The 16,359-nt window shown below is 40.0% G+C and overlaps 1 protein-coding gene and 1 pseudogene across 20 annotated transcripts in view; one reads left to right on the forward strand and one right to left on the reverse strand.

Annotated features, from left to right (window-relative positions):
- The window catches only part of EPB41L2 (erythrocyte membrane protein band 4.1 like 2), a 261,971-nt gene that overhangs the window by 136,414 nt on the left and 109,198 nt on the right, over positions 1–16,359 (reverse strand). The gene's annotated exons all lie outside the window — the stretch shown is intronic.
- On the forward strand, positions 13,216–14,261 carry LOC115514392 (annotated as a pseudogene).

Genomic DNA, 16,359 nt, shown 5'->3' on the forward strand with positions numbered 1-16,359 from the left:
TTTGAGTCCCACTTTGGGTGTAGATACTACTTAAATAAAACTTTATAAAAGGGGGAGGGGGGTTAGAAGCTGATCCTCCAAATACTTTTTTAAGAATACTATTTTTTTAAGAATACTATTTTTTAAGAATACTATTTTTTAAGAATACTATTTTTTTAAGAATACTATTTTTTTGGGGGGCGCCTGGGTGGCGCAGTCGGTTAAGCGTCCGACTTCAGCCAGGTCACGATCTCACGGTCCGTGAGTTTGAGCCCCGCATCGGGCTCTGGGCTGATGGCTCAGAGCCTGGAGCCTGTTTCCGATTCTGTGTCCCCCTCTCTCTCTGCCCCTCCCCCGTTCATGCTCTGTGTCTCTCTGTCCCAAAAATAAATAAACGTTGAAAAAAAAAATTAAAAAAAAAAAAAGAATACTATTTTTTTTAACAATACTTTTTTTTTTTTTTTTATTCAAGGGAGTTGGTTGGGGATAGATTGGGGGACATTTTTCCTATGTTTATATTTGTGATTTTATATATAAATAAAATGTTATGCTAAACTCAGTATCATAATTTCTTGACTTTTAAAACTGTCCTACCTCCTGCTTTATGGAAACAAAAAACATAACTGAACAGAATGTAGAGGACCCAATAATCTAACAGGTCATTCATAGCTCACAAACTCTGTGCAGAAAATAAAGTTATCTGTGTTGTAGAAAGACAATGAGGAAGACCATTTCTTTCAATCTTTCCACCTTTATTCATCTAGCCTCTGCCCGAAAAGCAATTAATCTGTCACACCAAAAAAAAAAAAAAAAAAAAAAAAAAAAAAAAAGGAAACAATTTTCTGGCATAAGCTTAAAATAACCTAAAAAGTACTAGCCAAAACTCACTATTTTTGAATCTACTGATTTTTACAGAGAATCCATTCTTCCCACCTACCAATCAGCATGCAAAGGATATACTCCCTGAACAAAATGGAGAAAAGTTGTATCACTTTTTCAATCTAAATGGGTTCCCTAGTCTATAAATTTTTCTAACAGCCTACATTTTATCATCGCTATCTGATGTCAGCAAAAAAGAAAAAAAGAGGAAAAAACCACTGCATTCGTTCCATGGATTCTATGCACAAGTTCTCTTTCGACCACATACCACCACAGTTTATGTTCTGTCAGACTCTACATCCAGAATGCTCTGCACAACTGCAAATGAGTCATCTGCAAAGTTTCATCCCTACCACATTTTTAAAAATGTAACATTAGAAAGTACTATAGATTTATAAGACTCTGGGGAAAAAATTTGCTGTATGGTCCCAGGTTTGTTTGGTTTTTTTTGTTTTTTTTTTTGTTTTTTTTTTGTTTTTTTTTTTGGTTTCTGTTTTTGTTTTTTTTAAAGAAAGGGTTTGCAGAGAAGACAGTAGGAAGAGGTACAGGAGAAAATGGAAACAAAGAGGTGGTAAATGGGAATCCATCATCAAGTTAATGTTTTGAAACCATCTAAAAAGTGTTAAAAGGATTTGTTAAGAGTTTTAACTCAATAGTCAAACGCATCACTATTAGAATTACACATTCAGGCAAATACAGTAATCCAGCATTCACCTTAAAGTATCATTTTCAGGGGTTGCTCAGTAGGTTAACCGTCTGGTTCTGAATTTCAGCTCAGGTCTCGATCTCATGGTTCATGGGATCAAGCCCTGCATTGGGCTCTGCACTGATAGCACAGACCTACCTGGGATTCATTCATTCTCTCTCTCTCTCTCTCTCTCTCTCTCTCTCTCTCTCTCTCTCTCTCTCTCTCTCTCTCTCTCTCTCTCTCTCTCTCTCTCTCTCCCTCTCCCCCCGCCCCTCCTTTGCTCCCACATGTGCTTTCTCTCTCTCAAAATAAACAAACTTTTAAAAAAAATGTATCATTTTCATCCTATTGTGTCTAAGAAACATTTGCTGAGTTCCACCTTTGCACCAGACACTAAACCCTTAGGACTCAAAGATCCTTCCCCATTCCAGCCCTCAGAGAATTCAACAGTCTAGCAGGAAAGACAGATACATAAACAATTACAACATGTGTGATAAAGGCTACAACAGAGGGACAGGAAGAGCACAGCAAAGTACACAACTCCCTGGAGGAGGTCAAGGAAGGCCTCATAGACTGAAGATGTTTCGGTTCATTTGGAGCTCATTTTAAGTGAGTCAATGCTACTGTTAATAATATGGCGGTGACACCCACTTTGACTTAGGGGTTAAAGAAAATAAAAGCACCTGTCACAAAGCCCATAACATAAAAAGCAGAAACAAAGACTTTGCCAGTACCTGTGAAACGCCCTACATACATGGCTGAACGAAATGGGGTTTTTATAGAATAAAGAATTTGGAGCCATAAGGGATATCTGGCCCTTGCCTCTCACATCTGGGGTACCTAAAGCCCAGAAGCTAGAGGATTTGCCTGGGTTGTGCAGGGAGTCCGCAGCAGAACCCAGGCAGGATGTCAGATTCTGTCTAATAATCCCATGGCCCTTCCCTGTTGCAAGCCTCCCCGCCTGGATGAGAAGGAAAGAGCAGAGACATGGTTACAGAAAACACACGGCACAGAGGCCCTTTCTGGCTCTCCAACGGCCAGAGGACTAAAGAGCCCGGAGACTAAGCATGCAGTAGACATCAGTGCTCCCCAGCTCTGCCCCCACTCTCTGCACCCAGGAAAAACCCTACACGCTCCCACTCCCCAAAAAAGTAGGTCTTGAGAAACAAAGAGGTCATTGCCAAGAAAGTATCTACTGATACTTCTCAATCTGAAAGAATATTAAATTCATATTCAGAGAGTCTGCATGTTGCCATGGCATGTTACCACTTAGCTGGTGACTGAATCGGTCAAGGCACCAGCCGACCACCCACCTACGTAACAGGACCACTGTAAGAATCGTCTGAGAGTCGCCACACAGCTACTACTAAAAGAACGTGAGTTCCTGTTGAACACAGTATCCCGATGGTCAAAAAATTCATCTAGGCTTTCTCCTAAAAATGGCTGAATGTATCCTTACATTTACTTTTAAAAATCAAACGCTGAACATAGAGTAAACTCTTACCAATTCCATTTACCTATTTTTTTCCCCCTCAACTTGGGGAAGGAAAAATGTTTCTTCACCTTAATCCACCCTCTGTAACTTCCCTTCTTTCTCTTCTCTCCTTTCCTTTAAAATGGCACCACAATTTCCAAGAGGCGCCACTAGAAACCGCATAAATAGCAAACAGGTCAACACAAGCTTCATGACAAATCGCGCTGGACAAAGTTGAACACTGTTCCTGGCTGGGCAAGGCAGGGAAAGGTTAAGATGCGTGTGATAAGCAGTCATAGCTACACAGCACGCCCTGGGGAGGGGCAACCCCAGAGCCAGCCTCTCCTCACTTCACCTGTTACTCCTCCCTCTGCCTGACACAGGCCATGTGCACGCCTTGGGCACTTGTCTGGGCACCCTGTGTACCTCCAAAACCACACAACTTTGTTAGCTCGGTCACTTGAAACTGCAGCTCCGTGTTGTCGCTTCACTTTAACAACTCAACTCTCCGACCTTGAATTGTGAAAGAAAACCCGAAGCACAGGTGCAAACGTGCCCTCGGTCCACAGCCCCAACCCACCCAAAACAGAATAGCCAACATCAAGCCAGAGTACTCACCATCACCTCTGCCTAGGAGATCTTGATTTCAGCTCTGTACTTTTGGGTCTTGCTAAGACCCATTCATTCAGTGAGGAACTGCTCTTTGTTTTACTGATAGCTGTTGAGGTTACAAACCTGTGTAAAACCTGGTTCCAGCACTGTCAGGAGGGTATTTAAATAACTAACTCTACTGCACAGAGAGGAAGAGCTAAAATACAGGCAGAGACAATTCAACAGTAACGGACTTGAAGAGGAAAGAATGTTTCCCGGGGTGAAGTTTGAGCTGACCTTGAAGGATAAGAAGGTGCTTCCAGGGCGGAGTGAAAGCGGGTAGGAGTGCACTCCTCACCGTGGGAACAGCAAGTGAAGGGCATAGAATCAGGAAAGATAAAAGCGTGGTAGAGAACGGTAAGTACCTCGTCCGCCTGGAACACAGGGTAGGAGTGGACGAGATGGACGAGGGAGGAGGCAGTCAAGTAATAAGTGATGGGTATGCTAAAGTTTCGACGCTTTAACTCTACCCTGCGGGCGATGGAAAATACAGGGCAGTCATGTGAGAACAAGTGACACAAAGGAAACTGGTTAAGATGATGCTCCAGTGATCCAGGAAACAGCATCTCAACTAAGGCAGGGGCAACAAAGGCAAATGAAGAGACGGAGTCAATAAATATTTAGTAGGTAAAATTGACAGGATTTGATAATGAATTATATTGTGGGAGTAACAGCAAATTTCCCAGGTTCCTGGCAGTCAAAGGTCAGACAGGGAAGCACCATGAATGTAGTGAGGAGTTTCCAAGAAACGTAGGAAACAGGAATGAAAGAAGCACAAGCTTCCAGGTTGAATGCACGTGGACTATAGGGCCTGTGTACAGCCAGGTGGAAAGTCAGGATGGTCAGACATAGGTGTCTGAACAACAAAGTCGGGGTTTCCATGCTAAGACTTGGAACTCATTGGCCCGTCAGTGTTATGTGAAGCTATGCAATAGATGAAACCCCAGCAAAACAGAGTAAGAAAAATGCTCATCATTATGGGGCACCTGGGTGGCTCAGTTGGTTAAGTGTCTGACTTCAGTTCAGGTGATGATCTCACAGTTTGTGGGTTCGAGCCCCGTGTCAGGATCTGTACTGACAGCTGAGAGCCTGGAGCCTGCTTCGGATTCTGTGTCTTCCTCTCTCTCTCTGCACCTCCCGTGCGTGTGCTCTCTTTCTCTCAAAAATAAATAAAACATTTAAAAAAGAAAGAAAGAAGGAAAGAAAGGAAGAAAGAAAAATGCTCAAGATAAATCACCAGGCAGACAGAAAGGAAGCTATAAAGGAGGCTGGAAGGATCAGCCTAAGAGAAAGACCACAAACCATGAACATATTGCCAAAAGAGAAGAGTCAGGCTAGGAGGAGTGGAGAACAGGGCCAAGGGCACATTGCTTCAGGCACTGCTGAAGTTTTTACATTGTTGTGAAAAGGCTGCTGGTAACCTCTAAGAACAAGTTAGTGGACAGTGGACGAAAAGCCAAGTGGCTTAAAAAAAAAAAAAAAATACTGAAGAAAGGAGGGTTAGAGGTGAGTGCAGATTAATGTCCAGTTTAGCGATAGAAAAAAGGCGAGAGAATCGGGAACGAATAACTACAAGAAGTACTAGGTTGCAGGAAAACATCTTTGCACAGCAGATGTTTTGGTGGTTTTGGTTTGGTGCAGGCTTTTGGTGGGAGAGAGAGAGTAGGGAGAGGCTTGAGACACAAAGGAGAAAAAGGAAAATGGATGGCAGGTAGTTCAGAAGAAGTAAAACAAACAAACAAACAAACAAACAAAACAGGATCAAACCCACAAAAGAAGGGGTGCCTGGCTGGCTCAGTCAGTACAGCAAGTGACTCTCAGTCTTGGGGTCCTGAGTTCAATTCCCAGGTTAGGGGTAGAGATTACTTTAAAAAGTACACACACACACACACACACACACACACACACACCCCTTCATCTTGAACAGCAGAAGGACATCCCCAAGGGAAGGTAACTGGAAATACACATGGGCTGGCAGAGGAAGTGGCCTGAGAAAACTAGTGATATAGGAGTATCTCTAAAGCCCTGTTCTCCATCCCAAATAACTTAGAGAACTCTGGAACAGTTAAAGGAGAGAAAAAAAAAAAAAAAAAAAACTGAAGAGAAAAGGAAAACTTGGGGAGAAAATATGGCCAATCCCCTAGAGTACATTCAATGATAATTCTCTTAGCATTCATGTCAACAAAGGATTCAAAACAGGTTAAACTGAACTATTCTCAACATGAAAAGTTATTGGTCTTTTAAAAACTTTGTTTGGGATTCCCTGAATCTTCTAACACATTAACTTGACTTGTAAATCAAAATCTATTAAATTACCTAGAAGAAATATAGTCAAATGACTGCCATCTTCATACCAGTATAGCAGTAGAAAAGAAGTTTAAAAAACTAACTGACTAAAATCACAAGGTTTGGAAAGGGCCATTTTAATTGTAGTGTGTGCCAAGGATTTGGCCATTCGTATTTTACGAGATACAATAACTATAACTGTAATTCTTATTTTCAAACTGTGAAGCCTGTGTCTCAATAAAATGCCAGCTTAAAAGACAAGACAATAAAGACCACGGTCACCACCAGAACCCCATAAGAATATGTGAAAGGTTATAAAACAAAACTCCTTTTACAGAGTTGAATCCTTTCCAGGGTGGGCCTTTAAGGCATTCTGACAGTGCACACAAATACTATCTCTGGAAGAAAACCAAAAAGGCACAGCTGCAAGACATCTTCCACTGAAGTTGTAACTGACTCAATGGCAGTCCTTCCTTTGAGCAAGAGAGTCTATAAAAGCCAGAAGGAGAGCTATTTTCCCCTACAAACTGCTTAGTGCCACTACTTTCTCCTGACCCAAATTGTAGCTTTATTAAAAACTAAAAACCGACAGCATGGACAGTATAACTTCATAACAGATTTGTAAAAGAAAATGTAAATAAAACTTGAAAACAGTAACTACCAAGTGGTTTTCATGAAGAAAAATCCCCAAGTGAACCAAAACTAGCCTAAGAATACATGGAGATACATATTTTTTTAATTACAATCCATCACCATTACAAACAGGAAATTCGGATGTGCCTTAAGCAGGATTTTTTTTTCCCCCAAGCCTCTAAGAAGTAAGCGACCAAATAGTAGTATTCTCGAAACTGATGTATTCTGGACTTATAATATCCGGATATTTATGACAGCTAAGAAAGAAAAAAAAGTCAAATGTGGTCAATTAGGAATTAAATAAGAACAATTCAGGTAAGCCGATCAACGCTGTCATGCTTTCGCTGCTGTAGTTTTGACTATGTTCCTATAGCAACACCAACAAATACTCTTCTACAAATACTTCTGCAGCCAAGATAAAAACCAATAACCATCTCTCTAAATTCATTTCTATTATGGCTTCCAACAAAAAAACATCAACCTTCCTAAACTTCATTCCAGAAATTTCAAAACCTAAGGCATTAATATATCAGTTGCAGTTAACCACAACTGTCACCGGGAAGTTAACAACAAAGAAGGTTGAATTCTGTTACTTCTTTGACAATAACTCATTTTGAACAAAAAGCGACAAGAGCGCAAAAGAAAGTAATTACTAACAAATGACTTACTTGGAAAATTATCTAAATTCTAGAGAAATAGAACACTGAAAACTGTGTGCCAAAATGTAAAGCAAAGAATTCAATATTCCGAAGCCAGGAGATAAGCAAATTTCTCGGCATAAGTTTCAGAGATGCTTTCAAAAATCTCTTTTGTTAGTGCTATTGTTTTGGAGTAAACAAAATATTTTACTAATAGCAATAGGCCTGCCTATTTTGTGAGCAAGCGCTCTGCAAAATGCTTTATAAATGTCCTTATTTAAGCCTCAAAACAACTCGGCACAGCAAATGTTATCACATTCATTTTGTATATGAATAAACGGAGGCTCAGAGAAATGAAGTAACCTCCCTTAATAAGCATGGAATGTAAAATAGGAGAGCAGTTAACTGTTAGTCCTGGAGTTAGACAACCAGAATTTGAATCCTGACTCAAGCCCCTAACTATGTATAAGATAGATACCGGAGACTTAAATCCAATTCTATTTTATTTGAAATACCTCCTTGACATTACACCATGATGCTTATGCAACCTCCCAGTTATACTTAACCAGATGCCAAACTCAGCCTTTTATATAAAGCCTCACCTACACATTCCTCACACTTGCATGTGAACTTTATACATTAGGACTTTACTCAATTGCTTCTACTGTAATACAAAAATTTCTCAAAAATATTTAGAGGTACATAAGGAAAACTGCAAAACATAACAAAGTCCTGGATCTTTCTATTTCCCAAACACATGTATAATACATCAACAGATACTTGCCTGTCATATAATAACTAGATGTACCACATCATGCCTGTCTTCAAAGCACAGAGAGCCATTTGGGGAGACCAGAGCAGTGCAAATAAAAAGGCATCTCTATAAACTTGTGAATTAACTGTAAATACATTAAAAAAAAAAAAAGTGTGTGTCCATAGGTACACACAAACACATACATCAGATTTCCTAGAACAGTTCTGATTTCAAATATTCTATCCCACTGAATAGATTTGGGACTAAAAGGCAACTGCAGGCTAGAGTGGTAAATACAAGAAACTCGAACAAAACTTTGCAAGAAACGTTGTTGGTGGGAAAGAGGGACAGGACATTCAAGACAGGTGGGACAGTCCTCAGGGTAGAGCAGCAAGATGCACAAGACATTCTAGGAGATCTGAGGGGAGCAGGAAGTGGTGAGTGGGGCAGTGTGTTGACCATTATCACTGGATCAGTCATACAAAGGTAAGCCAGAGGCGAGGCTGACAAGATTGTTGAGGGCTTTAAACTCTATGGAAAGGACTCAAAGCTAAAGAAGATAGGTTAGTGCTCCTAAAGTTTGTTGGGGTTGTGTATATGGGGGTTTTGGTTTTGTTTTTTTTTTTGTAACAATTTTACTGAGCTACCACACAAGTCACCCACTTTAAGTGTACAATTCAGGGATTCTTAGTAGAGTCATTGTGCAACCATCACCACCATCTTAGAACATTTTCATCAACCCAAAAAGAAACTCCAAACATTCTAATTCATTCTACAAGGCCTGATACCAAAGCCAAATAAAGACATCACAAAAAAAAAAAAAAAAAAGGAAACTACAGACCAATATTCCCAATGAATATAGAAGCAAAAGTCTTCCACAAAATACTGGTAAACTAAATCCAGCAAGATATTAAAAGGATCTTACACCATGACCAAGTGGAATTTATTCCAGGAATACAAGGGTGATTCAACACACAAAAATCAATAATCATATTAATAAAAGGAAGAAAAATATACAAGATCATTTCAATAGACAGAAAAAGCATTTAACAAAATCTAACATCCTTTCACAATAAAACATTCAATAAACTAGGAATGAAAGGGAACTTCCTCAATGTGATAAAGGGCATCTACAAAAACACACCTCATACTTAACAGTAAAAGACCAAAAGCTTTCCCCACGAAGATCAGGAACAAGACAGGATGTCCACTCTCACCACCTCTATTCAACATTGTTCTTAAAGTTAAAACCAGTGCAATTAGGCAAGAAAAATAAATAAAAAGCATCCAAATAGGACAGGAAAAAGTAAATGATCTCTATTTGCAAACGGTAGGATTATATATATATATATATATAAAATCCTAAAGAATCCCCCCAAAAAAGCTAATAAAGGAGTTCAGCAAAATTGCAGGACATAAGATCAATATACATACTCGGTTGTATTTATATACATAAACAATCCAAAAAATAGTAATTCTACTTAGCATCAAAAAGAATACAAAGAGGAGTAGATTTAACCGAGGAAGTATGCAATTTGTATACTGAAAACTACAAAAACATCTTTCCTAAAAAACAAAGAAAACGTAAATAGATCCATGTTCACACATTCAAAGACTTAATATTGTTAAGATGACAATGACCCCCAAATTCATTGACAGAGTCAATGCAATCCCCATTATAATCCCAAATGCCTTTTTTTGCAGAAATGGACAGAATAATCCTCAAATTCATATGAAATTGCAAGGGACCACAGATAACTGAACCACTCATGACACAGAAGAACAAAGTGGGAGCATTCACCCTTCCTGACCTCAAAATTTATTACAAAGCTAGAGTAATCAAAGCATAGTGATACTGGCATAAGAACTGACATACCAATCAGTACAGACTTGAGAGTCCAGAAATAAACCCATATATCTATCGCCAACTGATTTCAACAAGAGTGCCAAATCCATACAATGGGGAAAGAATAGTCTTTTCAACAAATGGTACTGGGACAACTGGATATGCACATACAAAAGAATGACTCTGAACCCCTACCTCACACCACATAAAACAACTCAAAATGGACCAAAGACTAAAAATATATGAGCCAAAAGTATAAAACTCTTTGAAGACAAGGAATGTGCATCTTCATGACTTATGGATTTCACAACACATTCTTAATTAGAACACCTAAAACACAATCAGCAACGACAACAACAAAGGAATTAGACTTCACCAAAATTAAAAACATTTGTGAGTCAAAGGGCACAAGCAAGCAAAAAAAAAAAAAAAAAATCCACAGAATGAAAGTGCTTATAAACCACACAGTAAGGGTACGCAGAATATATAGAAGGGTATGCAGAATATACATAAGGCACTCTTACAACTCAACAAAATGACAAAGAACCCAATTTTAAAAGGGGGCAAAGGACTTAAGTAAATATTTCTCCAAAAAAGAGGTAAAAATGGCCAATCATCACAGGAAAAGATGCTTAACACGATAAGTCATTAGAAAATGGAAATAAGACCACCTAGTGATAGTTCTTCAAATACACTAAGGTGACTAGTGAAAAAAATGAAGGAAAACAGCAAGTGCTGGCATGGAATTGGAGAGATCAGAAACCTCACACATTGCTGCTACAAGGAACATAACATGGAGAAGCAGGTCAGAAGGTGATGTTGGGAGTGGCGGGGATGAGGAGTAACTGCTTAAAGGAAACAGGGTTTTGGGGCACCTGGGTGGCTCAGTTGGTTGAGCCTCTGTCTTTGGCTCAGGTCATGATCTCACAGTTCATGGGTTCAAGCCCTGCATCAGGCTCTGAGCTGTCAGCACAGACAGCTGCTTTGGATTCTGTGTGTGTGTGTGTGTGTGTGTGTCTCTCTGCCCCTCCCTTCTCATGCTCTGTCTCTGTCTCTCAAAAATAAACACTGAAAAAAAAATTTTTTTAATAAAAAAAAGTATTTAAAAAAAGGAAACAGGGTTTCTTTTGGGGAGATGAAAATGTTCTGGGATAATGAGGACAGGTGCACAACATTTTGAATATAATAAAAACCACTGAATTGTATACTTTAAAATGGTGACTTTTAAGTGAATATTACATTAAAAAAAAAAAAAAAAAGGACAAAACAGGTACTCTTTAACTATCATTCCCTAAAACTCTCAGCCCTAGACAACCGCTAATCTCTGTCTGTATAGATTTCACTATTTACATAAACAGAAGCATGCCACATGGCCTTGCATGTCCGGCTTTTTACTTGGCATATTATTTTCAAGGTTCGTTCACGTTATAGCATACATCAGTAAGTCATTCCTCAGTATGCCCAAGTAATATTACATCTTATGGCTATACCACATTTTGTTTATCTACTCATCAACTGATGGGCATTTGTGTTGTTTCTACTTTTGGGCTACTATAAATAATGCTGTGAATATCCACCTACAACTTTTTGTGTAGGTAGAGGTTTTCATTTTTCCTGGGCACATACTTAGGACTAGAATATGTCAGACAAATGCAAGCTCTAGGTTAAGGTTTTCAGGAACTGCCGAACTGCTTTCCAAAGTGGCTGCACTAGTTGACATTCTCACCAGCAGCATCCACTGGTTCCAATCCCCTGAACGTGTGACTCTTCATATGATGGCAACCACTAACTGTTGCTCAAAAAAGAGACTGGAGGACCCTGAATTGGAAAGGACAGACAGTAGAAGCAGAGACAGTCCAAATGGAAGGCTACATAAAAAGGCTCCCAGGGATGGGAGAAATAGAGGAAATGTTAGACAAGTGGTACAGAGTTTGTAAAGAGAAAGTTCTGAGGACCTAACGTAGAGCATAATGACCACAGTTAATAATACAGTATTGTAGGGGCACCAGGGTGGCTCAGTCGGTAAGTGTCCGACTCTTGGTTTCAGCTCAGGTCATGATCTTGAGGTTCATGAGTTCAAGCCCCACATGAGGCTCTGCACTGACCATGTGGAGACTGCTTGGGATTCTCTCTCTCCTTCTTTCTCAGCCCCTCCCCCACATGCACACATTCGCTCTCTCCCTCCCTCCGTCTCTCTCTAAAAAATAAACTTAATGAAAAGAACCAAAATGTCCAACGACTGATGAATGGATAAACAAGATGTGGGGTATATATATATATATATATATACACACACACACATATATATACACACACAACGGAATATTACTCAGCAATCGAAAAGAATGAAATCTTGCCATCTGCAACAATGTGGATGGAATGTTAAGCGAACTTAAAGACAAATATCATGTGACTTCATTTCTATGTGGAATTTAAGATACAAAACAGATGAACATAAGGGAAGGAAAGCAAAAATAACATAAAAACAGGAGGGTGGCAAAACACAAGAGACTCTTAAATACAGAGAGCTAACTGAGGGTTGCTGGAGGGTTTTGGGTGGGGGAAAGGGCTAAATGGACAAGGGGCATTAAGGAGGACACTTGTTGGATGAGCACTGGGTGTTTTATGCAGGGGATGAATCACTGGATTTTACTCTTGAAATTACTGAACTAAATGCTAACTTGGATGTTTAAATAAATAAACTTAATAATAATACTGTATTATATACTTGAAATTTGCTGACAGTAGATCTTAAGCATTCTCTCCACCATGCCCCCCCCCCCACACAAAAAAGGTAACTATGTGAGGTGACATATGTTTAACCTTGATCATGGGAATCATCACACAATGTATCTGTGTATCAAATCATGTTGTACATTTTTTTAAATTTTTTTTAATGTTTATTTTTGACAGAGACAGAGAGCCAGAGCATGAGCAGGGGAGGGGGTAGAGACAGAGAGGGAGACACAGAATCTGAAACAGCCTCCAGGCTCTGAGCTGTCAGCAAAGAGCCCAACGCAGGGCTCGAACTCAGGAACAGTAAGATCATGACCTGAGCTGAAGGTGGATGCTCAACCAACTGAGCCACCCAGGTGCCCCATGTTGTACATTTTAAATGTATTACAATTTTGTAAATTATATCTCAATAAAGCTGGGGGGGGGGGAGATAGGCTCACATGCAAGCAGCAATAGTAAAGACAAATATCAAACTAATATTAAATTCCAGGGAAGAGACTCCATAGAAGTTGATGTTTAAATAGCAGATAAAGAAGAAAGAGAACTAAAAAATAATACCAAAATTTCAAGCCCGGAAGATTAAGAAAGGCTAGGGATACCACAGACAGAGGCAGTCTGGCTGGGGTGTCAGAACCCAAGCAGGCTCTCTGCTCTTCCCCATTAACAGCCACATCTGATTGCAGTGCCAGCCGAGTCCCCAAAACACAATGGTGAAGGTTGGAGTAAACAGATTTGGCTGTACTGGGTACCTGGTCACCAGAGCTGCTTTTAACTCTAGTAAAGTGGATGGTCACCATCAATGACCCCTTCACTGACCTCAACTACATGGTCTACATGTTCTAGTATGATTCCACCCACCGCAAATTCAATGGCACAGTCAAGGCTGAGAATAGGAAACTTGTTATCAATGGAAAGCCCATCTCCATCTTCCAAGAGTGAGATCCCACCAACATCATATGGGGTGATGCTGGTGCTAAGTATGTTGTGGGGTGTACTGGGGTCTTCACCACCATGGAGAAGGCTGGGGCTTGTGTGAAGGGTGGGGCCAAAAAAGTCAACATTTCTGCCCCTTCTACTGATGCCCCCATTTTTCTGATGGGCCTGAGCCATAAGAAGTATGACAACTCCCTCAAGATTGTCAGCAATGCCTCCTGCAACATCAATTGCTTGGCCCTTCTGGCCAAGGTCATTCATGACAACTCTGGCATTGTGGAGGGACTCAAGACCACAGTCCATGCTATCACTGCCACCCAGAAGACTGTGGCTGGCTCCTCTAGGAAGCCATGATGGTGGACAGGCTGTCCAGAACATCATCCCTGCTTCTACTGGCACCTACTCTGTAGGCTAGGTCATCCCTGACCTAAATGCTAATCTCACCGGCATGGCCTTCCGTGTCACTACCCCCAACGCATCAGTTGTGGATCTGACCTGCTGCCTGGAGAAAGCTGCCAAATGGGATGACATCAAGAAGGTAGTGAAGCAGGCATCAGAGGGCCCTCAAGGGCATCCTGGGCTCCACTGAGGACCGGGCTGTCTCCTGCAACTCTAACAGTGATACCCACTCTTCCACCTTTGGTGCTGGGGCTGGAAGTGCCCTTAGTGACTACCTTGTCAAACTCATTTCATGATACAGCAATGAATTTGGCTACAGCAACAAGGTGGTAGGCCTTATGGCCCACATGGCTTCCAAGGAATAAAAGCCCCTTGGCCCACCAGCCCCTGAGAGACCAAGAGAAAAAAAGACCCTCAGCTTCGGGGGCGTCCTTGCCCCAACTCATCCTCAAACACATGGAGAATTCCTGACTTGTACACAGTTTCCATCCCAGATCTCCTGAATAAGGGGAGGGGTTTGGAGAGGACTACCTTGTCATGCACGATCAATAAAGTATACTGTACCCCTGGGGAGCGGGGGGGAGACTAGGAAAGAGTGCAAGATTTTGGATCTTTTAGACACACAGAGTTTGACAAGATGATGTGACACTGAATTTCTTGGGAGAGGATTACAGAAATCAAGGAAAGGGATGACAATTAGAGAATCACCCCAGAATCAAGAGAAAATTAATTACCATATTACAGCACATTTTGCTATTATTAACCTTTTACCTCATTTCCAACTAACGGACTATTCTTGAGAGTTTGGGTAACATAATGATAAATAAAAAGCACCTTGAAAGCCAGGATTTTCTCAAAAAAAAATTTTTTTTAAAGGACTATTTGACTGGCAGGGCATCCAAAGGGGCTAGAACTAATAAAAGTCTGCCTAACAAGAACAGAGTTCAAAGTACTATAAAAACTAAACATGGTAGATGGAATCTATCCACTTAGGCAGGACAGAGTCACCTACGCATATTTAATGAGAAAATATTCAGAAGGAAGTCACAGTATCAGGTTAATGCTGCACCGGAACACTGGCTAACTAGCTCTGCAAGGTAAGGGAAGTGTTAAGAACGAAGGACAGGAAGGCCAATATCAGATCATTCGGTAACCACCAGTTCATTCAGCAAATAAGTATTGAGAGCCATTAAGTGCCAGAGAATTGTGAACACAGATGTGAAAACTGCCTTTGTGAAGCTTATAACTTGATGGTGGAGAAAGGCAAATAAACAGTCAACTGGTGAGAGGCGAGGTTATTCAGCAGGTACATTTAACAGGAAGGAGGAGGCCCAGTAGAAGAATCATAAAGAATGGCTATGCAAGGGAAATTATATCTACACTGAGACCGAGGAGTAGAATATAACTGGCAACATGTACAGAAGTCTAGAGATGAGAGAAACCAGACAGGTGAGCAGGGAAACCCAATTAGTATGTTAAAATCTAGAACAGCAAGTGCCTTATAAGATAAAATCTGTATTAAAAACTTTGGGCTTCTTTTGAAAAGCAAAGAGGTATTATGAAATGAATTTATGCACAAAACTAAAAACTACTAGTCAGACTACAATACAAACAACAGATTAAATAAAAACTAAAAAAAACAGGAAAGCTAGACAGATTACATTTATCCAGAAAAGACATGGTAGGTGTATTACTGTTTAAAAATATATATATTAACAAATCAGTAGTCTGTTCCCTCTCTTCCAAAGAGAATTCTACCACTGCAATCTCAGTTTTGAAAGCAATTTGATTTATTATGGAATAGACTGAGATACTAAGAAAAGAATTGATACATCAAGAACACAGGAGAGACTCAAGCTAAAACTCATAGAGAGTTGGTGTTGTTTGGGAAGAGACTGGTTTAAGGAAGAGTCTGAGGGCTGCTGTCTACTGTGATGAGAAAGAATCAGAAAAATTTATGAACTGATAAAGAGAATTAAGTTTTGCTGTTCTATGAAACCACTTATTTTTCAAAAGAGCAAAGTAAAAACAAATGGTGTGTCCATTTTTTGTCAGTGCTGACACTTGTGCTTCTTTGACTAACAAAGTTAAAAATGGACCATGAGAGAGCTGAACTTTATGCAGGTTACAGTGTCTGAATATGGAAGGTGTCAGTGAAATGAAGTGGATAAATTCAGGAAATATTCAATTAGGACAATGGGGAGAATCTGATGACACATAAGAGCAAAAGGAGAGAGAAAAAGAGCAGTTAATGAGAGCAAAGGCAGTCAGTGAAATAGTTAAAGGAGGAGTAAAAAGGTTTGGAGACAAGTTAATGAGTTCAATTTAAATTGGGTAACAAAAAAAAAAAAGAAGAGAGAGATAGAATAGAACAAGCTATTAGATGAGATGGAATCAGAAAAATAATTCAGAGTAAGATAAGAAAAAGAAAGAACAGATAGGGCAAACAAAACAAAAAGCAAT

Source organism: Lynx canadensis, chromosome B2 (genome assembly GCF_007474595.2).
Source record: "Lynx canadensis isolate LIC74 chromosome B2, mLynCan4.pri.v2, whole genome shotgun sequence".
Lineage (NCBI taxonomy): Eukaryota > Metazoa > Chordata > Mammalia > Carnivora > Felidae > Lynx > Lynx canadensis.